Consider the following 27,992-nt stretch of genomic DNA (forward strand, 5'->3'; position numbering starts at 1 on the left):
CTATAGAGAATAATTTTGAAGGTGACATAGAGTTCTTCCAAGACATTAATCTTTCTATGTTACATAAAATTATATTGTGATATATACTGTATTATCAAAAAGAATTCCAGATAAAAAGGGATAGATTTTAAAATCTATGATTTTATAAAATTTACTTCTGAAGTCATCTCTTTGATGATTCTAACCAAATATTTCAAATTAGTCATCATTATATTAGAGAATGTGGATATATTATTTTCATTTGGAAAAATACAACAGTGGAGGTCTCATTCCATGGTAAATATGGCAATTTATTACATCCTTACTTAATGACATGGGAATTTAAATAATATAATATAATAATACAATATTCTTTATGTAGATATATTTTTAAAATATATTTTTATTGATTTCAGAGAGGAAGGGAGAGGGAGAGAAACATCAATGATGAGAGAGAATCATTGATCAGCTGCCTCCCTTCTGCATGCCCCACACTGGGAATCAAGCCCAGAACCTAGGCATGTGCCCTGCCTGGGATCAAACTGTGACCTCCTGGTTCATAGGTCAATGCTCAATCATTGAGCCATGCTGGCTGGGCTTTATGTAGATAATTTTATTTCTGGTGAACCAGCTTTGGCATTATTAGGGAGGGAACATTTTTTAATAAGGAATAAGGATGAAGTAAAAATCTCAAATCAGTAGTGTGCCTGTCAGTTTGAGTCATCTGGGAAGCAGATGCCAATATGGAATTAGAAGAACAAAAAATGAGTTGAGGGAAATGGCTGTTAATGCTAAAAAAAGAAGTGGGGGTAGGTAGGAAGAACCTTCAGACTCCTTTGCATAGCTGACTCTGAAAGGAGTGACGTAAGGGGGAACAATGGGTAGGAGGAACCTCCAGTGCAGCTCTGAGAAAGTCTTGGCCAAGGAAGAGCAAGGATTACCTGTTCTCAAGAGACAGAAATTGTCCAGAATCCTGCCCCAGCTCTGCTCACTAGTTCACTAGGAGCAGCCAGGAGAAAGTGTGACATTGGCATGAATACGTCAGTGAAACCAGAAGACACAATTCTGCTTCTCACAGCAAGTTCTCTCTCTCTTATTTTTAATTCTCACCCGAGTATATATTTTTTATTGACTTTAGAAAGAGGAAGAGAGAAAAATCCCCACCTTCAAAAGCACCCTGACCTGGGACCGAACCTGCAACCTGGGTATGTGCCCTGACGGGAATCAAACCCGCCACCTTTTTGTGTACAGATGGCCAGATGGCACTTCAACCAACTGAGCACCACCTCCCCTCCCCTGCCAAGTTCTCTCTTGACAGAATGTCTGAGTGGCACACCTCCATGGCTGCCACAATTAGTGGAATTTACATTTCTACAACTCTTTGCGTTCTACTTATTCAAGAGCATATGAAATATTTGACTCTCCGGGGGAAAAAAAAAAAAAAGAGCATGAAACACATTCATATAAATGATCTTTGAGAATTAATTTTGTCCTAGGTAGTTTCCTCTAAAGTAAATAGCTATTAATACTTGGTAAGACTGAGTGACTGGCTGTTTTTCTTTATTAATTAAGACAATTGATTTGGAGGAAGAAACATTTATTGAGCATGAACTATGCCAATCTATTTTACATTTTACATAAATTATTTCATTAGTCCTATGCCTTTCAGTTCAACAAATGTCACACTGGCCCAGCTGGTGTAGCTCAGCGGTTGAGCTTCAACCCAAGAAACAAGAAGCCACCAGTTCCATTTGTGGTCAGGGCACATGCCCAGGTTTTGGGCTCTATCCCCTGTTGGGGGTGTTTAGGAGGCAGGCGATCGATAATGTTTTTCTTATTATGTTTCTATATCTCTATTCCTCTCTCTCTAAAAAACAATAAATAAAAACATATAATAAAAAACAAATGAAAAACCAAAACCTTTTTGTAGAAATAGCTTGGATTAAATAAACTACCTCTCATTAATGCATATTGGTGGAGAGCCTTCAAGAAAATTTTATGTTTGAATGTCTTGAATTTACTAAGGATTGTCCTTTATCAGGATATAATGGTATCAAGCCACTCTTGCCATGAAATTTGGAAGATTTTGACAGAGTCCTATAAGCAAGTGAAGCCTTGAATAATCCTATCTAATAAAACAGTAATATGCAAATTACCGCACCTTCGCTACACCCATAAGCCACGCCCACCATCCAATCAGGAGCAAATATACACGTTAAATCAGCAAAGAAGGCGGGGGAAAGGGCAGCACCCATGCCAGTGAGATCCAAGCCATGATGGTGGACTGGGGCAGACGGTTACTGCCGGCAGCCGGCTGACCAGGTCCGCCATCACCGATCATGGACCAGGGCAGTTGACATGGGTTAGCGCCTGCAGCCGCCTGCCGGGGTCCGCCATCACCAATCGGAGCAGGACAGGCGGCGTGGGTTAAGGCCCGGAGCCGCCTGCTCGGGTCCGCCATCACCGATCTCGGACGAGGCAGGCGGCGTGGGTTAAGGCCCGCAGCCGCCTGACCAGGTCCCGGATAAGGGCTTCGAGTCAGCCATCGCCAGTGGCAGCTGACTCAAAGCCCCTATCAGGGATCATGGACCAGGGCAGGCAGCGTGGGTTAAAGCCCGCAGCCGCCTGCCAAGGTCCGCGATCACCGATCTCAGAGCAGGGCACGCAGCGTGGGTTAACACCCGCAGCCACCTGCCCAGGTCCGCCATCACCGATCATGGACCAGGGCAGGCGGTGTGGATTAAGGCCTGCAGCCGCCTGCCCAGGTCCACGATCAGGGATCACGGACCAGGGAAGGCGGCATGGGTTAGCGCCCGTAACTTCCTGCCCAGGTCCGCCATCACCGATCTCGGACGAGGGCAGGCGGCGTGGGTTAAGGCCCGCAGCCGCCTGACCAGGTCCCGGATAAGGGCTTCGAGTCAGCCATCGCCAGTGGCAGCTGACTCAAATCCCCTATCAGGGATCATGGACCAGGGCAGGCAGCGTGGGTTAATGCCTGCAGCAGGCTGCCCAGGTCCACGATCATGGATCACGGACCATGGCAGGCGGCATGGGTTAGCACCCGCAGCTGCCTGCCCAGGTCCTGGATCACGGATCCAGGTGGCGTGGGTTAGCACCCGCAGCCACCTGACCAGGTCCCCGATAGGGACTTGGAGTCTAGCATAACGAAAAGAATAGTCAGCAAAAGCAGGAGACAAGGTTTCATAAGTTCTCCCCCAGGTCACCACTGTTCTCTTATACATTTTAATTATCCCAGACTTTGCATGATGGGATTTGATTTGAATTATGCCTGATAGAGATTAGATGACATGAATTGTAGGCTCATTCTTTCTTTTTGTGGTTGCCTGACTGAGAAAGGCCTTGGAATGAGAGAAGGCACTTTTATTTTCCTTTTTCATTCTTTAGAGGCTGAGGAATTACAGTTATATGAAGAACTTAGTGAGAGAATGAAAGTCTCATGCTGTATTATTCTGTAAGTTTTATCATGTGGACTATCAAAAACTTGGTGGGATCCTTTTCAAGAGGTGTTACAAAAATTATGTTGAAATTAACATTCAAGAGTAAAAGGAGAGAAGTGAGTGGTGGGTAAAGGAAAGAACTTTGTCCTAGAAACCAAATAGAAGCCACATAAACCTTCAGATTCTTACTCATTGTGCTTTGGAGGTATTAAAGGATAATTTTTTAAAAAGTTAAAATCATGACTTATAATCTGTATAGATAAAAGGCTAAGTGACCGACATTTGTCCATCCGTCCGACCAACCGGTACATATGACGCACTGGAAATATAAAAATAAACTTTGACTCGCACACGTGCCATACATATAAAGCTCTCGCTGGCGCTAATTTGAATGTTGCATTTGGTGGGAAAGTTCTTTTCAGAGGGGATTTTTGTGTTGCCATGCTATACGATTGGCCATAGTACAAATAAGTTTTAAAATACTGTAGTGTTTGGGGATGTTTCAGACAGTTGTCTCTTAAAACAAATATGAGATCAGAGGATTCTGCTTATAGTGAATGGTTAGTAAAACTTGGAGATGGCAAACTTGATAGCAGTTTTCATTTAGGAATGGATATTATTGAAATTCCCCATGAAATGATTTTTAATGGATCTATTATTAAAGCCACCTTTGGAAATAGTATATCTATAGATAATATTAAAATATATATAAACATGCAATTCTTTGTTCAAAAAATGAGCACGCTCAAAAATTAAATGAAGAAATTTTGGATATACTTGATGAAGATTTTCACGCCTATTTGAGTGATGATTCCATTGACTCAACAGATGATGCTGAAAAGGAAAATTTTCCCATCAAATTTCTTAATAGTATTACTCCTTCTGGAATGCCATGTCATAAATTAAAATTGAAAGTGGGTGCAATCATCATGCTATTGAGAAATCTTAATAGTAAATGGGGTCTTTGTAATGGTACCAGATTTATTATCAAAAGATTGCGACCTAACATTATCAAAGCTGAAATATTAACAGGATCTGCAGAGGGAGAGATTGTTCTGATTCCAAGAATTGATTTGTCCCCATCTGACACTGGCCACCCATTTAAATTAATTCGAAGATATTTTCCTGTTATGCCAGCATTTGTGATGACTATTAATAAATCACAAGGACAAACTCTAGACAGAGTAGGAATATTCCTACCTGAACCCATTTTTGGCATTGGTCAGTTATATGTTGCTTTCTCTCTCTCTTTTTTTTAAAGTATTTTAAAAAAATATTTTATTGATTTTTTTTTACAGAGAAGAAGGGAGAGGGATAGATAGTTAGGAACATCAATGAGAGAGAAATATCGATCAGCTGCCTCCTGCACACCTCCTACGGGGGATGTGCCTGCAATCAAGGTACATGCCCTTGACCGGAATCGAATCTGGAATCTTTCAGTGCACAGGGCGATGCTCTATCCACTGAGCCAAACCAGTTACGGCTGTTGCTTTCTCTTGAGTTCAAAGAGCATGTTACGTTAAAGTTAAAGTTGTAAATACTTTATCTCAAGGGAAATTAGTCAAGCACTCTGAAAGTGTTTTTACTCTTAATGTGGTATACAGGGAGTATTAGAATAAGTTTAATCACTTTATCAATCATTATTTGCATCAATGTTGTTTTTATATTACGAGTTTGTTATTGTTATATCAGTTTGTTATTGTTATATCATTTTGTTATTGTTTACTTATTAATAAATTTATGTATTATTTTCATATACATTGTACTCATTTCCTTTTATCTCTCACACTTTTATTATAGAGAAAGGGCAAATAGCAATATTAAAATATTTCATCTAATTAATTCCCTTTCAATGTGCACGAATTTTGTGCACCGGGCTACTAGTGCTATATATAAATATGCATGAGAAATTAACCTTGAAAAATTTATTTTAAAATTACTTTTCACCCTAGCCTGTCTGGCTCAGTGGATAGAGTGTCAAACCTCAGACTGAATGAAGGGTCCTGGGTTTGATTCTGGTCAAGGGCATGTACCTTGACTGGTCCTGGTTGGGGTGCCTGTGGGAGAGAACCAATTGATGTGTTTATCTCACATTGATGTTTCTCTCTCTCTGTCTCTCCACTCCCTTTCACTCTCTCTAAAAATCAATGGAAAAATATCCTAGGGTGATGATTAACAACAACAACAAAAATTACTTTTCATGATATCTTCTGGGTTCATTCTTATTATTGTTTAGCACAGTGGTCGGCAAACTGCGGCTCGCGAGCCACATGCGGCTCGTGAGCCGCGGTTTGCCGCTCTGTTGACTAATGAGTTTGCCAACCACTGCATAAGGCATTACCCTTACCCAGAAGTTTTGACTTCAGGTTAAAGCCATTAGTACATTATTAAAATGTTTTTTAAGTGTTTTTCCCTACAAGTGATTGGCAAACTCATTAGTCAACAGAGCGGCAAACCATGGCTCGCGAGCCGCATGTGGCTCGCGAGCCGCAGTTTGCCGACAACTGGTTTAGCAGAACATAAGTAAACATATGTTACCGAGAGACTTAAGAATATAGGAAAGGAACAATACTGGCAAAAATGTCAGCAACAGCGAATGAAAACATCCTATATAATAAAAGGCTAATATGCAAATTGTTCCCTCGACCAGGAGTTCACCTAGCGGGTGAGGCTGGCCCAACAACTGCCCGTGGCCCCTTCCCCCAGCCAGCCCTGCCCCCACCAGTGCACAAATTTGTGTACCAGGCCTCTAATATGAAATAAGTATGTGAAACTAAAATGAGACTAAAGAGCCCAGCCTGAATGGCTAAGTGGTTGAGCATCGACCTATGAACTAGAAGGTCATGGTTTGATTCCTGGTCAGAGCACATGTCCATGTTGTGGGCTCAGACCCTAGTATGGGGCATGCAGGAAGCAGCTGATCAATGATTCTCTCTCATCATTAATGTTTCTATCTCTCCCTTCCTCTCTGAAATCAATGGAAATATATACTTTTAAAAATTAAAATAAGTAAAATAAAATGAGACTAAAGAATTGACACCAATACAAGAAATGGGGTGACTAAAGTATATAGAATGACCACAAGATAAAGAAAATTGCAGAGAACCAATTCCAGCATGTGATAATTATAAGAGTTTTACCAAGAGGTTGGTGAAGCTTGGGCGGCTCAACAAGGGTGAGCCACACATACGTAGTTTACCTGTTGGAAACAAACGGCTAAACCGTACTTCCCCCAAACCTGAATAGGATTGTTAACTGCCAGACAGCTCAGGGCATTTTATTGGCTCCTGTTGGCCAAACACCTGAACAGCTGTAGGCTATTCCCCAAATTGATAATGCTTCTGTATTCTACCCTTTGATACCTTACCCTTTGAAGTGTATATCTCCACCTTGCCTTGGGACAAATTGTGTCTAATAAAAGCACGGGTCCTTGGTCAAGGAGAGAGTCTTTAGCTCCCTTTAGCTGAAGCTCCTCTGACCCCCAATGCCTTTCAAAACTATCTTTTGTCCTTGGACTCCTTCTTGAATCTACGCGCAGCCCCTTTCTCCAGAATGCTGAACCCTTTGTAAGGCTGGGAAAAGAACCCCAGCAGAAAATCAGAAGATAAAATTGAAAACTGAAAATTATTAAGAAAAATAATAAAATTATTACAATATAAAAAGTTGGCTTACCCAATTACAGATATGAAATCTTCAGAAGACAACTGGAGAAAAGAAATCATAACTCCAAACACTTTTTCTCTTTTTATGAAAAATAATGGAAAACATTTTTATATCTCTCTGTTTGTTATAGTATATTAAATTTACATAAAATAATGTCTACACATAAGTGCCATGCCCTGCACAATAAATTTTATAAATAATTCAAGTAATTGGTTCTATTAGCATGCTGGGGGAAATGACAAAGAGCTTATATTAAAGTTCCTTCTGATTTTTATTACTGTATTGAACACAATAACAGCTAATTAAAATATTATGGGTTTTGCTTTGATAATTTATAGTTGAGTCTCAAAAAAACTATATTTTTCTGGAGTTTTAAATTGCTGTATCCCAGCAGCTACATCTTGAATAAAGCCCATTTTCTCCACACAGCTGAGAAACATATTTATTAATTCTACTATGTTTTTCATTTAAAAACTTCAGGGTCATTAATCAAATCCTAATTTATTTATGATTAAAGTGGATTATCTATTCAGTTAAAACTTATAATATATTGAGATATATTTACTAATAATTTAGCTGTGCCTATGCATTATGTTAATTTGCATGGAAATAAAAACCTATAACATCCATAGGCATGACAATGTATGATGCCAGAATTCAAAAATAATATAATGACTATTATAAACAAAACTGTTTAGATTAACTATAGTAAAGAACATTATAGTTGAGAATCAATCTCATAAAATACTAAAGTGAAATTAAATGAATTAATAAAAAGTGATAAATTTAATATTAAATTTTTAAAATAATATTTATAATTAAAGTGAAAACAAATATAAATAAGAAAATAGTCTTAGTAGTAATATCATTGTGCTGTTTATGTAGTTATTGATATTTAATATTAAATATCTTCATGCTTGTTTAATATAATTTTGATAACTCTTTACAATTTTATTCACAAAATTTTATCAGCAAATGCATAATATAATTTGTGCTAAAAATTGATATTTGGCATTTGCTAAGAATTTAATTACAAATAATAAAAATATACTTTCAAAATTTTTATTGTTGAAAGTATTACATATGTCCCCTTTTTTCCCAATTGACCCCTTCTAGCCCACCACTGCCCCCCACCTAGGCCTCCACCAGCCTGATGTCTGCATCCATGGATTATGCATATATGCATACACGTTTCCCCCACCTTTCCTCTGAGGTACCACAGTCTGTTCCATGTTTCTTTGTCTTTGGATCTATTTTGTTCATCAGTTTATGTTATTCATTAGAGTCCATATTCAAGTGAGATCATGTGATACTTGTATTTCTCTGACTGATATTTTGCTTAACATAATGCTCACTATTTCTCTCCATGCTGTCTCAAAGAGTAAGGGGTCCTCCTTTTCCCAGCTGCATAGTGTTCCATGGTGTAAATACACCACATCTTTTTTATCCATTCATCTACTGATGGGCACTTGAGCTCTTTCCAGATCTTAGCTATTGTAAATTGTGCTACTATGAACATAGGGGTGCATACATTCTTTCTGATTGGTGTTTCAAGTTTCTTAGGATATATTCCTAGTGGTGGGAATCACTGGGTCAAATGGCAGTTCTATATTTAATTTTTTGAGAAAACTCAATATTATTTTCCATAATGGCTGCACCAGCTTGCATTCCCACCAGCATTGTACTAGGGTTCCCTTTTCTCCACAAACTTGCCAACATTTGTCATTTGTTGATTTGTTGATGGTAACCATTCTGACAGGTGTGAGATGATACCTCATTATCATCTTAATTTGCATCTATCTGATGATTAGTCACTTTGAGCATTTTTTTTAATGTCTGTTTGACATCTGTATGCCCACTTTGAAAATCTATTTAGGTTCTTTACAATTGGATTGTTTGTAGTAGTATGTAGTGACCTTTACTGTCTCTTGTGATGGCCTTCATTTTGAAGTCTATTTTGTCAGATATGAGTATTGCTACTCCAACTTTTTGTTGTTGTTTGTTTCCATTAGCATGGAAAATTTTTTTCCATACTTTTATTCTCTTCATGTATGAGTCTTTTATCCTGTGGTGGGTCTCTTGTAGACAGCATATATTTGGGTCATGTTTTTGTATCCATTCGGCTACCCTATATCTTTTGATTTGAGTATTTAATACATTTGCATTTGTAGTTATTATTGGTAGGTACTTATTTATTGCCATTTTAATTATTTATGCCAATGTTTCTCTATATATTTCTTCTCTTTATAGCAGTCCCTTTAGCATTACTTTCAGTGCTGGTTTGGTGGTGATAAACTCCTTTAGCCTTTTTTTGTCTCTGAAGATCTTTATTTTTCCACCTATTTTGAATGAAAGCCTTGCTAGATATAGTAATTTTGGTTTATGATCCATGCTTTTCATTACCTTGAATACTTCATGCTATTCCCTTCTGGCCTGTAGAGGTTCTTATGAGAAATCAGCTGACAGCCTTATGGGAGTTCTTTTGTAGGTAAATTAATTTTCTCTTGCTGCCTTAAAGATTCTCTCTTTGTCTTAAATTTTTGACATGTTAAATATGATTTGTCTGGGTGGGCCTGTTTAGGTTCTTTTTGCTTGGGACTCTCTGTGCCTCCTGAAGTTGTGTGACTTTTTCCTTCACCAGCTTAGGGAAGTTTTCTGCCTTTATTTCTTCAAACAGCATGGCCAAGGGTGAACCTGAAGAGGGGCGGTGAAGGATTGAAGAAAAGACAGACAAGAGAATACAGCTGGGGCTCTGCAGATCTCCCATGCCTGGATGAGGACACAAAAGACCCAGCCTGCAAACCAATGCTTTATTTTATAATCTGATTAAAACAAGGGTAGATTAACATGTATACAAATGTTCTTATTTTGGCAACACTTTCTGCACCTCCCACAGCCCATTAGCTACTTAGGAAGGAATAAGGGAGGGCTACAAGGTCAGGCTTAATTTTGCTAAGAGAGCTCTGGCCTCCAGGCTGGGACTTGTTTGTGGCCCTGCCACAGGTCAGCCTGAGGCTTGACCCTAGAGCCACTCCCTATAGTTCTCTATCACTTGCTCACTTTCTTCCCCTTCTGGTACTCCTATAACAAGAATATTGTTATGTTTCATGTTGTCCCACAGCTCCCTTAAACTGTCCTCTTTTTTTTTTTTTTTTCTTTTTGGTGCTTAATGAGTGATTTTTTCTAACTTGTCTTTTAATTTACTGATGTGATCCTCAGCTTTCCCTAATCTGCTGTATATTCCTTCTAATGTGTTCTATATTAGTGCTATGTCATTATTCATTTCTGATTGGTCTTTTTTCATAGATACTATATCTTTCCTCATGCTGTTGAGCATCTTTGCCATCATTATTTTCAACTCTTTGTCTAATAAATTTCTTATCTCCATTTCAATCTTCTTCTGGAGAATTCTCCTATTCTTTCATTTGGGGCTTGTTTTTTTGTCTCCCCATTTTGGCTACCTCTTTGGGTTTGTGTCTATGCATTAGGTAGATCTGTTATGATTCCCAATCTCTAGTGTAGGATGCTGCACAGACACTGTGATTGGCCTTGAGTACCTGATTTGGAGCTATCAGCAATCCACAGCTTGTGGCTCCCTCTGCTGGGTCTGGGTGCCTTTGTAAAGGACCAAGATGTGCACCAAGGTCTGCTTTTCCTAGCTCCAGGCCCATAAGGATATCAGGCAAAGAGTCAAAGCTTTCAGAGACCTGCCTCTGCCTGCAATCTGATAGATATTCAGTTTTTATTTGTCTCAGGCTATGGACCATCGGGTGGAGTGAGAGGTTTTCCCACCAATTGGGACAATTGCTTCCCTTCCAGCCAAAAGCTGCCTGTCTAGTAAAGTCTGCTGAAGAAAAATATCCTCTGCAGTATGAGGGAATAATTCAGCTCAGGAAACCTGGATGTCTGCCTTCTGAGCTCTAACTCCAGAGCCCCCAACCCTAGATTCTGTTCACACAGCTCTAGTCCACTCTGCCATCCCTTTGCTAGGTCCCAAGGTGAGTGGCTGCACACAAAAATTTGTGCATTAACCCTTTCAAAGGGTGCCTGCATTTCCAGCCATCTCCACCTGCCAGACAGCAACCCTGCTGTTTTTTACAGCCAGATGTTATGTGGGTACCTTTCTCAGTTCTAGTGCCCTGGGCTAGGGGGTCTACCTTGGGGTTTAGTCCCTAGAGTTCTCAGCGGAATCCCTCCACAGCTTAGATATCCCTCCAGAACTTGACCTGCTGTCTGTTGTAGCCAAGCTAGCCCTTTCTCACCTCCACACTTTCTACTAGTCTCTATGAGGTCTCTACTTCTGTCCTCAAGGTAGTCTTCAATTGATTATTATTCCAGATGGTTCTTCTGTATTTTAATAGTAATTCTAATTTAGAAGAGTGTCAGTGTATCTTCCACTTACACCACCACTATTTTGGAATCATCAAATAAAATAACATATTCTCACGACTATTTTCAAAAGAATAGGTTCTTCTAAAGTTTTATGTAAATATGTATACAGGCATTGTCAAAATATTCAAAATATTAATTATACCTTATATATTTCTCATATGATTTCAGTACTGTGGTGTCTTATTTAGTTTAGTGAACATATTTCCAAACTTCTTCATTGTATTCTAAGTACAATTAATGATGCCTTGTAGATATCTATTTTCTTAATGTTGAATAGCTAGCTTTATGTGGAGACATTAAACTATACTTATAAAAGGCTAAGCCTACCAATTGTGAAATCTGACTAAGCTTCTATTTTTGGAAAATTCATGAGGGAAAATATGGTACCTACATCATACGGCTGACATAAGAACTAAATTTCAGAATCTAAAAAAGTAACTATAGGGCTTTGCATGTAGTAACAACATTCTGTTGTTTATTACTGGGTACACACTCAGTAAGTATTGGCTGATAAGGCAGATGTGATTAGATGGAATATTATTTAGGATAGAAAATCATAATTCTCACCACTGGGTATTTTAAATCATGTTATGCTTAAAAAGTCAATTCAAATCTGAGAAGAAAATATAAGATATATTTTTGTGGAACCATTACACTTTTCCACAGACTAGAATGAAATTCCTTCAGTTCTAGATGATGCATCATTTATGTAATAGAAAAAGTATACAAATAATTTTTTCTCTTATGATGTAATCAAATTTTATTTTAAGAAAAGGATTATCTACTATAAATTAGGTTATTTTTAATAAAATTATTATCACAATTGTTAGGCTTTTAATTAATTCTCCTTAAACATTCTTTTAATCTTCCATTATTTTTCATCCTCGTCATCAGATTTATAAACTTAACGTATAAAGAATTGTATTTCTTCCAAACTTCTTTCTTAGTTTTTCAGCAGCGTTGTTCTTATGTATGGTTGAAAAATGAGAATTTAAAGCATTGGGTGTTTTCCTCCCAAGGTCACACTGAAAATACATAGGTAAAGCAAGGATTAGAATATGAATATTTTACTAAATGCATTATTTTATTCCAGGTCTTTTCTGAATTATACAAATATACTTTTTGATACTTAATTTCAATACCTCTACACAAAATGAGATTTATCATGTAAATTAATCCATTCATCTCTGAGTGATTTTCAGAAATTGATTACAATCTTTTCCCCAAATACTACTTACCTTACATTCTTAAAAGGCAGAAATGACAAAGAAAAAACGAAGGAAAACATGCTCTTCATTTGAACTAGGTTTTATTTACATTTATGTGTATGATAATATAATGCCATGAGATGTATTTCTAACTTCTTTTATAAAAATAGTAATGGACAATAGTATGGTGATCGTGTTGAGGGAGGAGGATGAGTGGAGGTGGAAAAGGGCATGGAGGGGATAAATGGTGATGGAAAAAATAAAATAAATATTTTGGAAATAGTAAAAGCATACAGAAAGATATAATCTGAACCCCCCTTCCTCTAATCCCTTCCAAATAACATAACTTCATATAACACCATGAAAATTTAAAATATATAAGGTCAAAATGTTTAAATAAGCTTTTATGGATAGTAAATTGAGAGCATAGGTCACAGATGTTAAATTCATGAAACAAGAGAAATGGCAGACTTTTAGTTGTAGGAAAAAAACAACAACAAAATATCTTTGAGACTACAAAGGTCTCAGGTACCAAATATTAGACAACTTCTAAAACAAAGAAAGAAGGAACAGAATATTTATAAGTCAGATGCCTTAAATACACTAAAAATATAAACAATAACTATATTTGTTCAAATGTTTTGTCATACCTTATTTTGACTTAATCTTAGTTTCTCATAGTAATGATGATCAAATTCTGATTTTTTTTAAGGAAACTTTTCTATGAGTTTCTACTTTAATAGGTTTATCTTAATGTAATTCTTAGTCTTGATACAATAATATTTGTTTTATTGAGTCAACTTGGACTATTAAATTGAATTTGAATTTCCTCACCAACCTTGTGATATTTAATCCAATGACAAAGCTTTAACCGATCTTGATGCAAATAATAATGGTAGGGACAGCACATATTTATATGGAGTTAGAAAAAAAGATGTTTACTTCCTTGTTTCACTTCTGAGTGCAAATCAAAATTAATATTGCATATGGGAAAATAATTTAGTGCATAACCAGTTTTAGCTTTATTCCTATTAACAACTAGAGGCCCGGTGCATGAAATTAGTGCATTGGTAGGTTCCCTAAGCTTGGCCAGCAATCAGGGCTGATCAGGTTCCCCACCATCCCACCTCTCCCCCACTCCTTCCCACACTGCCAGCTGAGGGAGGGTGTGGGGATGTTCAGGAGTCAGGAGGTTTCGATCCCCAGTTTGGAACATTTAGGAGGCTGCCGATCAATGATTCTTTATCATCATTGATGTTTCTATTTCTAATTCCCTCTCTGAAATCAATCAAATATATATTTTTAAAATGCAAGATTTTTAGAGGAAGAAAGGTAGGGCAAGGGAGCTATTGAAAAAAAAAAAAAATGGACAGGGGGGCATTTGAGACCTTGCTCACATTTCAAATAGGATAGCATAAGGTGGTCCTCAGGGGGTGACAGGTGAGAAGTGGCAGTGGGTGGAGCAGGGCACTGCGGGCTGAGGAACGGGCTGTAATGACTGGGAATGTCTGTGACAGTGACATCGAGCATGTGTTGGGGCCATCGCTGGGATCATTCATCCCCAAGAGGTTTTGATTCCAGACAGGAGGAGAAACACGGAGATCAGCGGGCCTCTCTTAGCCTAGAAGATGATGCGGGTGGCAGGAGCGGGCTGCCCTGCTTCCCTACAAATATAAACACACAGTGTAACTGCACATGGACGTCAGTCAGAGGCCAAATCAATGCCCAGTCAGCCCTGGTGGCTGTGTCCTGCCACTCTTTGGCTGTGCTGTGGTGCTATTGGCCAGGGAGGCCAAAGCCATGCCCCCAAGCACACATAGTATAGGAAGGGGCTGGCAGGAAGCCAGAAGCTGGAGCTGACATAGAGTGGCCTGGCAGCACTGAGTCCGCCATGAAGTGGGACAGGAAGCAATTGTTGGAGTGGTTGGCTTTGGAGTCAGAGGGGCTGCACTTCCTGCACGTCACCGGTGAGTCACTGCAAGCTGTGAGACCAAGGGGCAGTGGAGTGCAAGGCACCACCATGGTTGGTGCATGGTCCTTTGTGGTGCACCTGCTGGGCCAGCCGGGGCCTGGGGAGGCTTTTCCTTCCTGCAGCCACTCTTCCCAGGGTGGCGGCATCTGGCTGCTTTTTTTCTTTTTTTTTAATTGGAAAGCAAGCTCTGGGCTTGTGGTTTCTGAGATCCCTGGGCATAGTGTGTGCCTCCAGGCCTCAATACGCCCTCTCCCCCTCCTGCTGCCATGAGCGTCAGCCCGGCCTGTGCTCCCTCGCAATTCGGGACCCCTCGTGGGATGTCCGACTGCAGGTTTAGGTCTCATTCTGGGAATGAGAACAGAATGGAAACATCAGGCCTAAACCTGCAGTCGGACATCTCCTGAGGGTGTAGCAGTGCACCAAGTTGCAGGCAGCCAGAGAGTAGCCTGAACCAGGGCTGGGCGCCTCATGTTCATTCCAGCCATTGTGCCTGCTGCCGCCGCTTGGTAGTATTGCTGCGAATCACCAGCCATGAGCTCAGCTTCTGGCTGAGCAGTGCTCCCCCTCTAGGGGGATGCTTCCTGCATTGAGCATCTTCCCCCTGGTGGTCAGTGTGCATCATAGCAACTGGTCGACCGGTCGTTCTGGTCATTCTGGTTATTCTGCCCTAATGGTCACTGGGCTTTTATATATATAAATTTCTTATGTATCCATCCAGAAATGTAATATTTCTACTTTATACAGGAGGAGTTAGATATATTTTCTTTTATACAGGCAGTATATTCTCTAATTTTCTTTATGTGCAAGAACATACCTTGGATACTGAATTACAACTAAATGCTGAATTGTTAAACACACTCACATTATTTATATATCTTATCCAATGTGATGGCTACTAATACAGCATCAGTATCTGGGAATCCATCAGGCTTAGTGTCCTCTAAGTCTCCTTTTCACACTGGAAGACATTGGGTTCAGAAATGCCAATCAAGCATTGTGTTCAGTACAGGTTAGTCTAATGGTAAGCGACCTATTTTCAGGATATATATGTGTATCTTACTAAAAGAACTCACTGACTAAAAGCAGAGGGTTCTCACAGCCTCAAAGTTACCTCCCATTTGGAAAATCCTCTCAGTATATACAGAGGAGGAGGCAGGTGAAGTCAAAACTGTCTGGGGTAGGAAGAAGCTTACACACTTGCTTCAACTGAATCTTTCCCAGATATCCTTCCACAGCAATATCCACATATCAGCCTTTATTAATGCAATGTTGCCTAGTATTATACAGGCTTCTATTTCTTTTTATTTTTCCCACAGCCTTTATTGTTGAACTCAAATTCTCCTCTAAAATAAATAATGCTGCAATTGAAAGTCAATATTTTTATAGCTATAGTAGAGGCCCGGTGCATGAAATTCGTGCATGAAGGGGGGGCTGTCCTTCAGCCCAGCCTGCACCCTCTCCAATCTGGGACATCCCTCTCACAATCCAGGACTGCTGGCTCCCAACCGCTTGTCTGCCTGCCTGCCTGATTGCCCCTAACCGCTTCTGCCTGCCAGCCTGGTCACCCCCTAACCATTCTTGTGACAGACTGATCTATGCTTAACTGCTCCCCTGCCAGCCCAATTGCCCCTAACTGCTCTCCCCTGCCAGCCTGATCACCCCCAACTGCCCTCCCCTACAGGCCTGGGCCCCCCATCTGCCCTCCCCTGCTGGCCCAGTCACCTCTAACTGCTCTCCCCTGCAGGTCTGGTTCCCCACAACTGCCCTACCCTGCTGGCCTGGTCCCCCGCAACTGCCCTCCCCTGTCGGCCATCTTGTGGCGGCCATCTTTAATCACATTGGGGCGGCCATCTTGTGTATTGGAGTGATGGTCAATTTGCATATTACTCTTTTATTAGATAGGATTTCTTACAGCTATGTGTGCCTTTGGACTAAAGGTCTGGAAAATGATACATAAACCAAGGAGTTGGGAAGACATTCAGAAAGTCTACATGAAAAAATAAATAAATAAAACATTTAAATTCATAGATGTCTAACTGCTGGGACAAGGGATACATAACTTTAAAATTTTGATAACTGTCACACAATGATTTTCAAACAATTTTTATCAATTTACATTCACTACACCATTGACAACATATGAGTGCCTATTTTTTTCACACCCTGAAAGAAATAGTTACAATTGTTTTTATCTTTGTTAAGTTAGTAACTGAAAGTAATATTTTAATTTGTTTTTTTATTTATTTGTGAATAAATGTGTACCATATAGTAGAATAAAGTTTGTGTGTATACTAGTAAAAGGAGAAAATACAAAGTAATGGAAGCTTAAATCACATAATGTGATTTAAAATAAGCACATAATTTTCAATCTTATCCCATATAATAAAGAGCTAATATGCTAATTAGACTGAACAGCAGAACGACCGTCTGGATGACCTTATGGATGAAGCCAAGGTTGCAAGGGCTGGCCGAGGCTGCACAGGGCTGTGAGGGCCGAACCCCTTGCACGAATTTTGTGCATCGGCACTCTAGTTAAAAATAAAACAGAAGTTGAGAAATAGGATACCCAGGGCTAATATGGCAGCATTAAAAAGTGGACTGTGGGCCAGACTCATGTCTCTAACTTCATGCTTATGTTCCAAACAGCAACTTGAGCCTCAATTATCATAACTGTGTTCAAAAGAGAAATGGAAAAACAGATAGTCAGATGATGAAAGATGACTCTTTTTTTTTTAAGAAGACTTTCCAGATGTCTTTCCAAATCTTGAACACATATTTTGAGACCTCTTGTGAAAGCTGAAAAAGAGGAAACAATGAAATAAGCTTATTTTTTACTAAGAAAAATGGGTGAATGGTTATTGAGAGACAACTGTAAGTCTCTTAGTATGAACATCTTTTCATGTATTTAAATACTACATCTTTTATTCTAGGTAATTCATATTCATATTAATGACAAAATTTATGTTTCTATTATATTGGTTTTCAGGTCCCTTTCTATATTTAATTATTAAAAGCTTTGTCAAATATTTGAGTCCTAACTAACTCTTATGTATCTATATCTGAGTGGCCAGATTATTATGATCTCTGAATGCATAATAATCAGTGTATATCCTATATAATAAAAGGCTAATATGCAAATTGTCCCCTCTACCAGGAGTTCAACCAGCAGGCAGGCCAGCCAACTGCCCATGTCCCCTCTCTCTGGCCAGGCTGGCCGGACCCCACCCATGCACGAATTCATGCACCGGGCCTCTAATATATATATATATATATATATATATATATATATATATATATATATATATACACACTAAGTGGCCAGGTTATTATGTGTTCAGAGATCATAATAATCTGGCCACTCAGTATATATAATGTTTTAGTTTTTCATTTTCATTTTGATTTAGTTTGTGGTTCAGTATGTTTTTAGACTCTATGATTTAACTTTCATGGTGGTCATTATTTTAAGGTCACAAGGGTAAGAGGTTGTTTTTTTCTAATAAGGAAATAAATATAAACACTAATCCATATCTACTAGAATAAGTAATGTCAAAGGAAAAATTATTCTGACACCTATTAAAATGGTAGGGAGGATTTTATTAGGACTATTATATTGGAAGAGAGATTAAGCTCAACTCTGACACAAGGACAAGTGGGAATTTATAGACAATGAACAGGGTGAGAAATTTAGTGGTGGAAAACAACTATCAGGAGAGACTATTGGTAGAGGGACTCTTAATAAGTTGACTTAACAAGATTCTTGCTGAAGGCAAACCAGAGTGATCCAATATCAAGAGTGGGGGAATTTTTGTTAAACTGACTTAGGATTCTTGCTACAACTATATTAAGCAGGTTAAAGACAGGACCCAAAGCCAAAGCCAAGTGAAAAAGAAAAGAAAAACACAAAAATGGGCTCAGGAGAAGCTAAATAAAATTTTGTCGAGAGTCTCTGCCAATAGGTGTATGGTAGGAAGAATCAAAGAATATATGAAACTTACTTGCAAATGACCCTATTTATTTTAACTTCCAATGGGAGTCAAATTATAGGAGGCTATTTAATAGTCCTTGATAATAAAATAAATCAATATGCAAGCATTAGAAAGAAATGCTGGAAGAGGGAAAATGGGGCAAGAAAAACAAAAGACGATTTATACATCTGTCATTTGGAAATATATAATATTCACACACTTATCAAAAAGTATGTAATTGGTCTCTATGAAAAAAATAGTAAAAGAATGTTAAATGTAATATATTTTGCGTTCATAAAAATGACTAATAATTTTAAAGGTATATACAACCTGTAACCAAAATAAAATATTTTAGGATTGAAATATCATAACAATTTGAACATTGTGTGCTTTGTGAAACATTCTAAAAAATGCATGGAACTAAAATCAACATTATTTTATTTTATTGTTAGTTTAAAGTAATGGTTTATGATAACTTTTGTTTAGAAAAATGAAAACAGATATTGTGTTAGTGAAGAAAACATACCAAAATACTTGTTCCTATTTATCAGCGGAGATGTCAAAAATTACAAACAAATCATGATCCTATATAATAAAAGGCTAATATACAAATTGTCTTCTCAGGAGTTTGACCGACTGGGAGTTTGACCGCTCATTATGACGTATGCTGACCACCAGGGGGCGGCGTGGAACAAAGGCAGAGGCTTTGGCCGGCAGCTGGCAGCCAGGGGAAGGAAGGCCCCAATCAGTCCTGATCCCCGGGCAGGCCTAGGGACCCTACCCGTGCACAAATTTCATGCACCGGGCCTCTAGTGTGTGTGTGGCATTACACACACACACACAACACACTATATACACACACACACACATACAGGGTATCCCAAAAAATGTACACACATTTTAATGTATACACACTTGAGCTGATAGCTCAATTGATGTACCTTTCTTTTCAGATTTAGCCCAATGTAATTAATAATGGTAGCCAAACTATGTATACTCATTCACAGGTAACACAAATAATGAAAATAATAGGAATATCGTCATATTTTGCATTAGATAATTTTTGCCAGCAACTTCTTTCTAGTTCTGTGATTCTTAATGAAAATGTGAAGGCATCATGTCTAGAAACCACTTTCACTGCCACTATGTATAGAAAAATATAGGATGACTGGATCTCTGTAAAAACACAAAACTATAATGTGGACATTTTTTAAAAAATTCCTGATAAACAAAGTGAAGAACTCATTGCATTGCATAAATTAGTTGATAATCATCATAATCCACAGAATTCCAATGAAATCACAATGAACTTTGTGGAATTAACAGCTCCACACTATCTTGTAATTATGTTAGCAGCACTATTTCTCACATAAAAATGTCACAGAAAATAAATGATGTTAATATTTATTCTATGAACAACAGTTTCATAGTCTACATGGTGAGTTAAACCACTAATGACTAGTAAAAAATGATGTAACAGGTATGCCAGTAAAATTTCTCATAATTCACTATAAGAAAAAAAGTGTTCTAAATACATAAAATAAAATATAATATCAAAAACAAGTAACAGGTCCCAAAGAAGTTATTTAAACAAACAGGTACTGCTGTTATCTTAAGACATCCTCTTTAATAAAAGCCTAATATGCTAAGTATCCAGTCGTCCGGTTGTCCGTTCAACCAATCAAAGTGTAATATGTTAATGATATGCTAAGGGCGCTCAACTGCTCACTATGACGTTCACTGACCACTAGGGGCCAGAAAGTCAACCATTCGACCAGTCACTATGATGTACACTGACCACGAGGGGGCAGACACTTCGACCGGTAGGTTAGCTTGCTGCTGCATTCTGGCTGATCGGGACTGAGCAAAATGGGCTGGACATGCCCTGGAGCCCTCCCTTGATCCCTCCTTAGCTAGCCAACCTCCAACATCCCTCCCCAGGCCTGGTCATGCACCAGTGGGGTCCCTCAGCCTGGCCTGCGCCCTCTCACAATCCGGGACCCCTCAGGGGATGTTGGAGAGCTGGTTTCGGCTCAATGGCCAAATGACCAGTTGCTAAGATGCGCACTGACCACCAGGGGGCAGACGCTCAATGCAGGAACTTTCCCCTGGTGGTCAGTGTGCTCCCACAGGGGGAGCACCGCTCAGCCAGAAGCTGGGCCCATGGCTGGTGAGCACAGCTGCAGTGGCAGAAGCCTCTCCCACCTCTGCAACAGTGCTGAGGATGTCCGACTGATGGCTTAGGCCTGCTCCCCTTGTCAGTCGGACATCCTCTGAGGACTCCCGGACTACAAGAGGGTGCATGCCAGGCTGAGGGACCCCCCTGAGTGCACCAATTTCATGCACCAGGCCTGTAGTATACTTATAAACAAAGGCTTGAATTCTAAATTAGCATAAACATACATTCATACACACCACACATATACATATTCACAAAAATATATAAATTGTATGTGTATGATTAATATATATGTGTGTATGTGTATTTAAATTCTGATGAAACATATATATATATATATCCTACCTAATAAAAGGGAAGTATGCAAATAACCATCACTCCGCTACGCCCACGATTGGGCCGGCGGCAGGCTGGGGGCGGGACTTGGGGTGGCCAATTGGGCTGACAGGATGAGTCCCCGCCCCCTGTTCCTCCTGCAGACCCCAACGACCTGCACTGCGGGAGGACCAATGGAGCTGGCGGAAGGCGCCGGTGGCAGAACTCGGGGTGGCCAATTGCGTGGCTGCCAGCACCAGTTTTCCGCCAGCAGCAGTTTTCCTCTGACCACCCGCCGATCGGAGTGCCTCCCGATTGGAGTTCCTCTCAGGATGGAAGGAACATTTCACACACACACATATATATTAATCATACACATATAATTTATATGTGTGTGTGTGTGTGTATTAAAATTCTGTTTCACACACACATCTCAACTAATAAAAGAGTAACATGCTAATTGACCATACCTTTGTGACATCCACCAGACAATCAGGAGTGAGTATGCAAATTAACCCAACAAAAATGGTGGGTTAATTTGCATACACAGGTGCCAAGCAGCTGGGGGTGGGACGCTTGAGTCACTTCCATGGCGATGATGCAGGTGTTCCACACCACCCCAACCTCTCCAGGCCTCTGGGCAGCGTGGGAAGGCAGAAAGGCGGCTCTAGGCGGAGTGAAAAGGCAGCTCCAGCCAGAGCGAAGGTGGTGCTGGCAGCCAGGGGAAGGAAAGCCATTCTTACACGAATCTTCATGCATTGGGCCTCTAGTGTGTGTATATATATATATATATATATATATATATATATATATATGTGTATATATATATATATATATATATATATATATATATATTAGAATTTAACCCTTTGCACTCGCTTGCTTTTTTCTCGATTCCTGCTACCGATGCTAACCGTGTCGAGTCACACTCGACATCTGAGTGCAAAATGTTAATATACATCAGCAAAGATGGCAAAAGTAAATTGTCTTGAGGGCCAGTGTGTGCTTGGATTTTTATGTTGAAAAGGATATTGATATTGAACATACATTTATCAAGAAAGATAATTAAGAAAGGGCAAGATAAGCCCTAGCCATTTTTGTTCAATGGTTAGAGCACCAGCCTGCAGACTGATGGTTCGCAAGTTCAATTCCAGTCAAGGGCACATACCTCGGTTGCCAGCTCGATTCCTGTGTACAGGAGGCAACCTAACAATGCCTCTCTCTCACATCAATGTTTCTCTCTTTCTGTCTCTCCCCCTCCCTTCCACTCTCTCTACAAATCAATGAGAAAAATATCCTTGGTTGAGGATATTTAAAATATCCTTGGTTGAGGATTAACAAAAAAGAAAAGGGCAAGACATATATGATGGTCTTTGTCCATTTCTCTACTCACTACAAAGGAAAAGTTAGACTTGAAGGGTCAAATAAGGAAAACAACTAGGTTATTTATGGCTAGATACTAAAAAATATTATTTTTCCTATCTTTTGCACACTTATAGGATTTTATATATATTGTAGATTCATTGTATAGAAATTATCACAAATTTTATTACCTTAAAAGTCATTCTTCTCTAGTAGAGTATGATCTTATCCATGCATTATTTCTAATAGTACATGTTCAATAAATGTTCATCTCATGAATAAATGAATCAATAGGTAGTGTTATTCTGAGCTTTAGACATTCATATTTTCTTTGTGAAAACAACCCAAAAGCAACAATTGAATATATAATTCAGTCTTAAGGCTAAATGCATAACCCATGTGTTAAATCAAGTTGGCATGATATATATTTCCTATTTTAATGAACTGTATAATTTAACTCATCAGGAAATATCTCTCCTTTGCCAAAGGCAGCTCTTTCATTTAACCTTATCACATGGTTGGAAAGAGTGTTTTGTGATTCCTGAATGAATTCAGCTTGATTTCCCCTGAATGCAGCCAAATTTGAGAGGATGGCAGAGATATATATGACTAAGAGAAGAATGCAACCATGAGCTTCTACAAAATAATTATTAATTAAGATAGCTGTTCAGTACTAGACATTATTGGAAAAGAGCCTTGTAATGCCACATAAAATGAAAAATGTCACAGAATCCTGAAATCAATACATTTTTCAAATTTCAAAAATACCTCGTTAACATAAAATGTGCCAAGTACAGTATATTGGCTGCCTTTGAATATAAAAGTATATGACAGTATATATCTATATAAAAGAAAGTATGTATATCCACCTGCTCATTTATTTATACAGCATATTATGTGCTTTCTTTATTTGCCATTAACTCCTTTTTTTTTTATTTTGCAGTAAATTCACAGGAGGCATTTCTTTTGAAAAAATAAATAAAGTTGTACAAGCATGCACTGTGAGACAAAACAATGATGAGGCCTACTCAGACCAAACTGGAGTAGATACCAGTTCACACCATAGCCCACGTGAAGATGTTTTTATTCAGTACAGACAGACAGCAACAGTGGCAACAGAATGAGACCATAAATGCAGTGTAACTTTTCTGACCTTTGACGAGGCTCTGGCCAGTGTATCTTTATTTTCTTACCAGCCAGGTAAACAAAATGCCTCATCAGCTAAGGCCAGAAACTTTAAAGATCTTAATCCAGTTGGAAATGACTATAATGAAGAGGTCCTTTTTTCTAGCTAGCTGTTTCCTCAATTCAGAGTTGTCTAGCAGGTTAACTGCAACATAACAGAAGATGTCTGGCCGCACCATGCACTGGTGACAGGGACGGGATTAATGTATTTTGGGCTCAGGTCGCTGGGCCTCCTGGCTGGTTGTGTCCTTCTCTGCAACACGGTGCTGAGTATTCTGAGACTGATCATCTGAGGATAAAAGGGACCTACCAGCCAGCTGAGGGGTTTGTTGTTAACAAGCTAATCCATCACATTATCTAAAGACTCATTTTCTGCAGCTGTCCCTTGCTAGAAGTGAGGAAGCATTGCAGAACACTGAGTAGATGTCACCCGCCATCACCCCCAAATGACTGGCCTGATCTGGAATGTTCTGTGGTAACCCTTGGCTGTTGGACAGGAGGGTGGAGCACGTGGTCTGCAGCTGCGGGGCCAAGCTTCCTGCAATAGCAAGAGGAGTGACTCGATGTATTCAGCACAGTGGGATTCATCGGTGTCATCATAGCTGATGTTTCTCTCCCACTCCACCCAGGAGAGGTAGAACTTATCCTGAGCATCCTGAATTAGATGGTTGGCACTCTGTACATTTTCCCTAGCAAATCCAATCAGATTAACAGTGGAATGGAGCTGAGAAATGGTCTGGCTTTTTTGCTTAGCTTCTTTCACCTTGCCGAGAGCCTGCTGGTAGGCACGTGAGCGGAGCTTGGTAGACAGAGATCCCAGCCTAGTATAATAACTTGCCTTCTGAACAGGTTCAAATCCTCCCAACTTTTTTGCTTCTTTTTCTTGTTCTTCCTCAGTGAGAGGGAGGTACTGGTCTACCAGAAACTCTGATGTGCTGAGCACATTTTCCACTCCACTGCTCACCAGCTGCATCATCCGACTGCCCATGACTGTGTTAATGCTGTCATTGACCACAGACTTGGTCTTCTCCACACTATCAGTCACGGCTTCTTTGGCCTTGTCCACCACCCCAGTGACCGTGCTGGTGATAGAATTCTTGGCCTTAGTCAAGGTCGGTCATTGTCATAGCATTTTTGCCTCAGTCACTACACCTCTGGCATTGGCAACAACCTTCTTTGTTGGCTGATTCAGATTAGGCAGTTTCTCCTCAATCCTGTCTAGCCCCATACAGGCATAGTTATTGGAAACAGCAATTTGTGGCTCCAGCTTCTGGATGATGGGTTGAGCACTCAATCACAGTGACCAATATGATGGTCTTCATGCCCTTCTCCGCCATCTCACACACAGACTTCAAGTAAGGATACTGAGTTTTTGTGCTGACATAAGCCGAGGAGATGAGGTCATATGTGGAGCTCACCAAGGTAGGTTGGCCACCCTCATCACCACACTTGGTTGTGGATCAACTGCAACAGATACCATTTAAAAAATTTTTTTCTTTTTTTTCTTTATTGATATGTGTCCTTATCCCGCCATTGCCAACCCCCCCACCCTCCCACTCATGCCCGTACCCCCTGGTGTCTGTTTCCATTGGTTAGGCTTATATGCATGAATACAAGTTCTTTGGTTGATCTATGCCCCTTACCCCCACCCTCTCCTACCTTCCCTCTGAGGTTTGACAGTCTGATCTATGCTTCTCTGTCTCTGAATCTGTTTTTGCTCATCAGTTTATGGTGTTCATTATATTACACAAATTAGTGAGATCATGTGATATTTATCTTTTTCTGACTGGCTTATTTCCATTTTCTTCCTGGAGACAGAGAGATAGCAGACAAAAGGCAAAGATCCAACAGGTCACAAACACCAGGCTCCAGTGACACCTAAAGCATTGAGCCATTAACTCTTCATAACACTGAGGATTAAAAAAATCAAAAAACAAAAAACAAAAAAAAACAGAAAATTTTCCATGGAAGCCATTTAGTTCATTTTTTAGGTTGTTATGGATAATGTAGTAAGTATGAGTTTACAATATCCAAATTTAAACTCAATTTCAAACAATAAAATAAGCTGGCATAACTGAATATATACTGTTTAAAAGCTGGGTAGCAAAATACTTCTCTTACTGAAAATACAGCTAACTATTCTCATGAGCAAACACTTAGTTCTGCTATTAAAATAAATAAATAAATAAATAAATAAATAAATAAATAAATAAATATCCTATCTAATAAAAGAGTAATATGCAAATTGACCGTACCTCTGCTATTCCCACAAGCCATGCCCACCAGCCAATCAGGAGCAAGTATGCAAATTAACCCAACCAAGATGGCTGCAGCCACGGAGCGAGCAGAAGGCTTGGGTTTCTCCAGCAATGGAGGAAGCCAAACTTCCCGCAGCCCTGGCCTGCCCTGGCCTCCGCTCATGGCTACAAAATTTCAATTATAGAAAATAAATAAATCCCAGATATCAGGGCCTCTGCTTGGGTCACCAGGGGGCATGGCTGGCCTGCAAACCACCACAGGCCCCATGCCCCAAGGGAACTCCCACCCTGATCCGGGACACCCTTCAGGGCAAGGCTCCCACCCGTGCACCAGGCATCTAGCCTATCTAATAAAAGAGTAATATGCAAATTGACTGTCACTCCAACATCCAAGATGGCTTCCCCCATGTGGTCAAAGATGAATGCCCACATGTGGACACAAGATGGCCACCACAAGATGACCAGCAGGGAAGGGCAGTTGAAGGGACCAGGTCTGCAAGGGAGGGCAGTTGGGGGTGATCAAGCCTGCAGGGGAGGGCAGTTAGGGGTGACCAGGACAGCAGAGGAGGGAAGTTGGGGGCAACTGGGCTTGCAGGTAAGGGCAGTTGGGGGGGACCCAGGCCTGCAGGGGAGGGCAGTTAGGGGCAATCAGGCTGGCAGTGGAGTGGTTAAGGGGTGATCAGGCTGGCAGGCAGAAGCAGTTAGGGGCAATCAGGAAAGCAGGCAGGTGAGGAGATGGGAGCCAGCAGTCCTGGATTGTGAGAGGGATGTCCGAATGCCAATTTAGGTGGGCAGTCGCACATCCCTTGAGGGGTCCAGATTGGAGAGGGTGCAGGCTGGGCTGAGGGACACAACCTGCCATGCACGAATTTCATGCACTGGGCCTCTAGTGTGTGTGTGACACACACACTAGAGGCCCGGTTCATGAAATTCGTGCACAGAGAGGGGGGTGTCCCTCAGCCTGGTCTACACCCTCTCTAATCTGGGACCCCTTGGTGGATGTCCAACTGCCGGTTTAGGCCCGATCCCACAGGGATGGGGCCTAAACTGGCAGTTGGACATTCCTCTCACAATCCAGGACCGCTGGCTCCTAACTGCTTGCCTGCCTGCCTGATTGCCCCCTAATTGCTCCCTTGCCGGCCTGATTGACACCTAACTGTTCCTCTGCCAGCCTGATTGCCCCCAACTACCCTCCCCTGCTGGCCTGATCACCCCCAAGGCTTTTATTAGTATAGATATGACCCTTCACAGAAAATTTCACTAACCCTACTTTACAATATGGGCTTGATGATTGAATCACTGGGGCCAGACACCAAGATTTTCTTTCTTTGAATAATGGAGGGAATAATTATCTTGTCTTTAAGTTGCCCTAAAATTCAAATGAGATAATGACTTAGAAAAGTATAAAAGCACCATATAAAGACAACTGTCTTTTTCATGTACTGAAAAGACAATAAAGTGGTAAAATGAAAAACACTATTTTTATTCTCCCCCTTCTTTCCTTTACAGCCTCTATTTAAACTTTGAAATTTATAAAAAATTTCACTCCAATTTTCATTTCTTTACATTCAACATTATTTTGTATTGGTTTCAGGTTTTATATTAGTTACAGAATAGTGGTTAGACAATCATATACATTACAAAGTGTTCCCCAATATTTCCAGTACCCACCTGGCATCATGCCATCATTACAACACTATTGACTATTCCCTATTTAAGTGACAATGGGTTTACAGGTTCCTTTCAGTCTTTCTTTTGTGTTGTTTGCCTTTCCTTTTCTTTCTCACTTCTTCATCACTTTCCTTATATAGTATCTCAAGTGGCCACCAAAGCTCAGTGAAGGCACTGGGACACGCTTAATCCATTTTACAGACCAGGAAACTGAGGCCAATTCCAGTTGGCTATGGAACTTGACTCAGTGCTCAGGGATTCCTCAGAGCCATGCTCTCTGCCCTTCCTAAGAGGCAGCCACCGGGCAAACAGAACAAACCTTCCCATCAGGCTTCTGAGCCTCTTTCTCAAGCACCTCTTCATCACAGACACTCCACATTATTTC

At 40.0% G+C, this 27,992-nt stretch overlaps 1 pseudogene across 1 annotated transcript; it reads right to left on the bottom strand.

Moving 5' to 3' along the window:
• Positions 1-23,811: 23,811 nt before the first annotated feature.
• Positions 23,812-25,158, bottom strand: LOC307096769 (perilipin-2-like; annotated as a pseudogene). Its single transcript has one exon. The product of its transcript is annotated as a perilipin-2-like (transcript).
• Positions 25,159-27,992: the final 2,834 nt, after the last annotated feature.

The sequence above is a fragment of the Cnephaeus nilssonii genome (assembly GCF_951640355.1).
Source record: "Cnephaeus nilssonii genome assembly, chromosome: 3".
Taxonomy (NCBI): Eukaryota; Metazoa; Chordata; class Mammalia; order Chiroptera; family Vespertilionidae; genus Cnephaeus; species Cnephaeus nilssonii.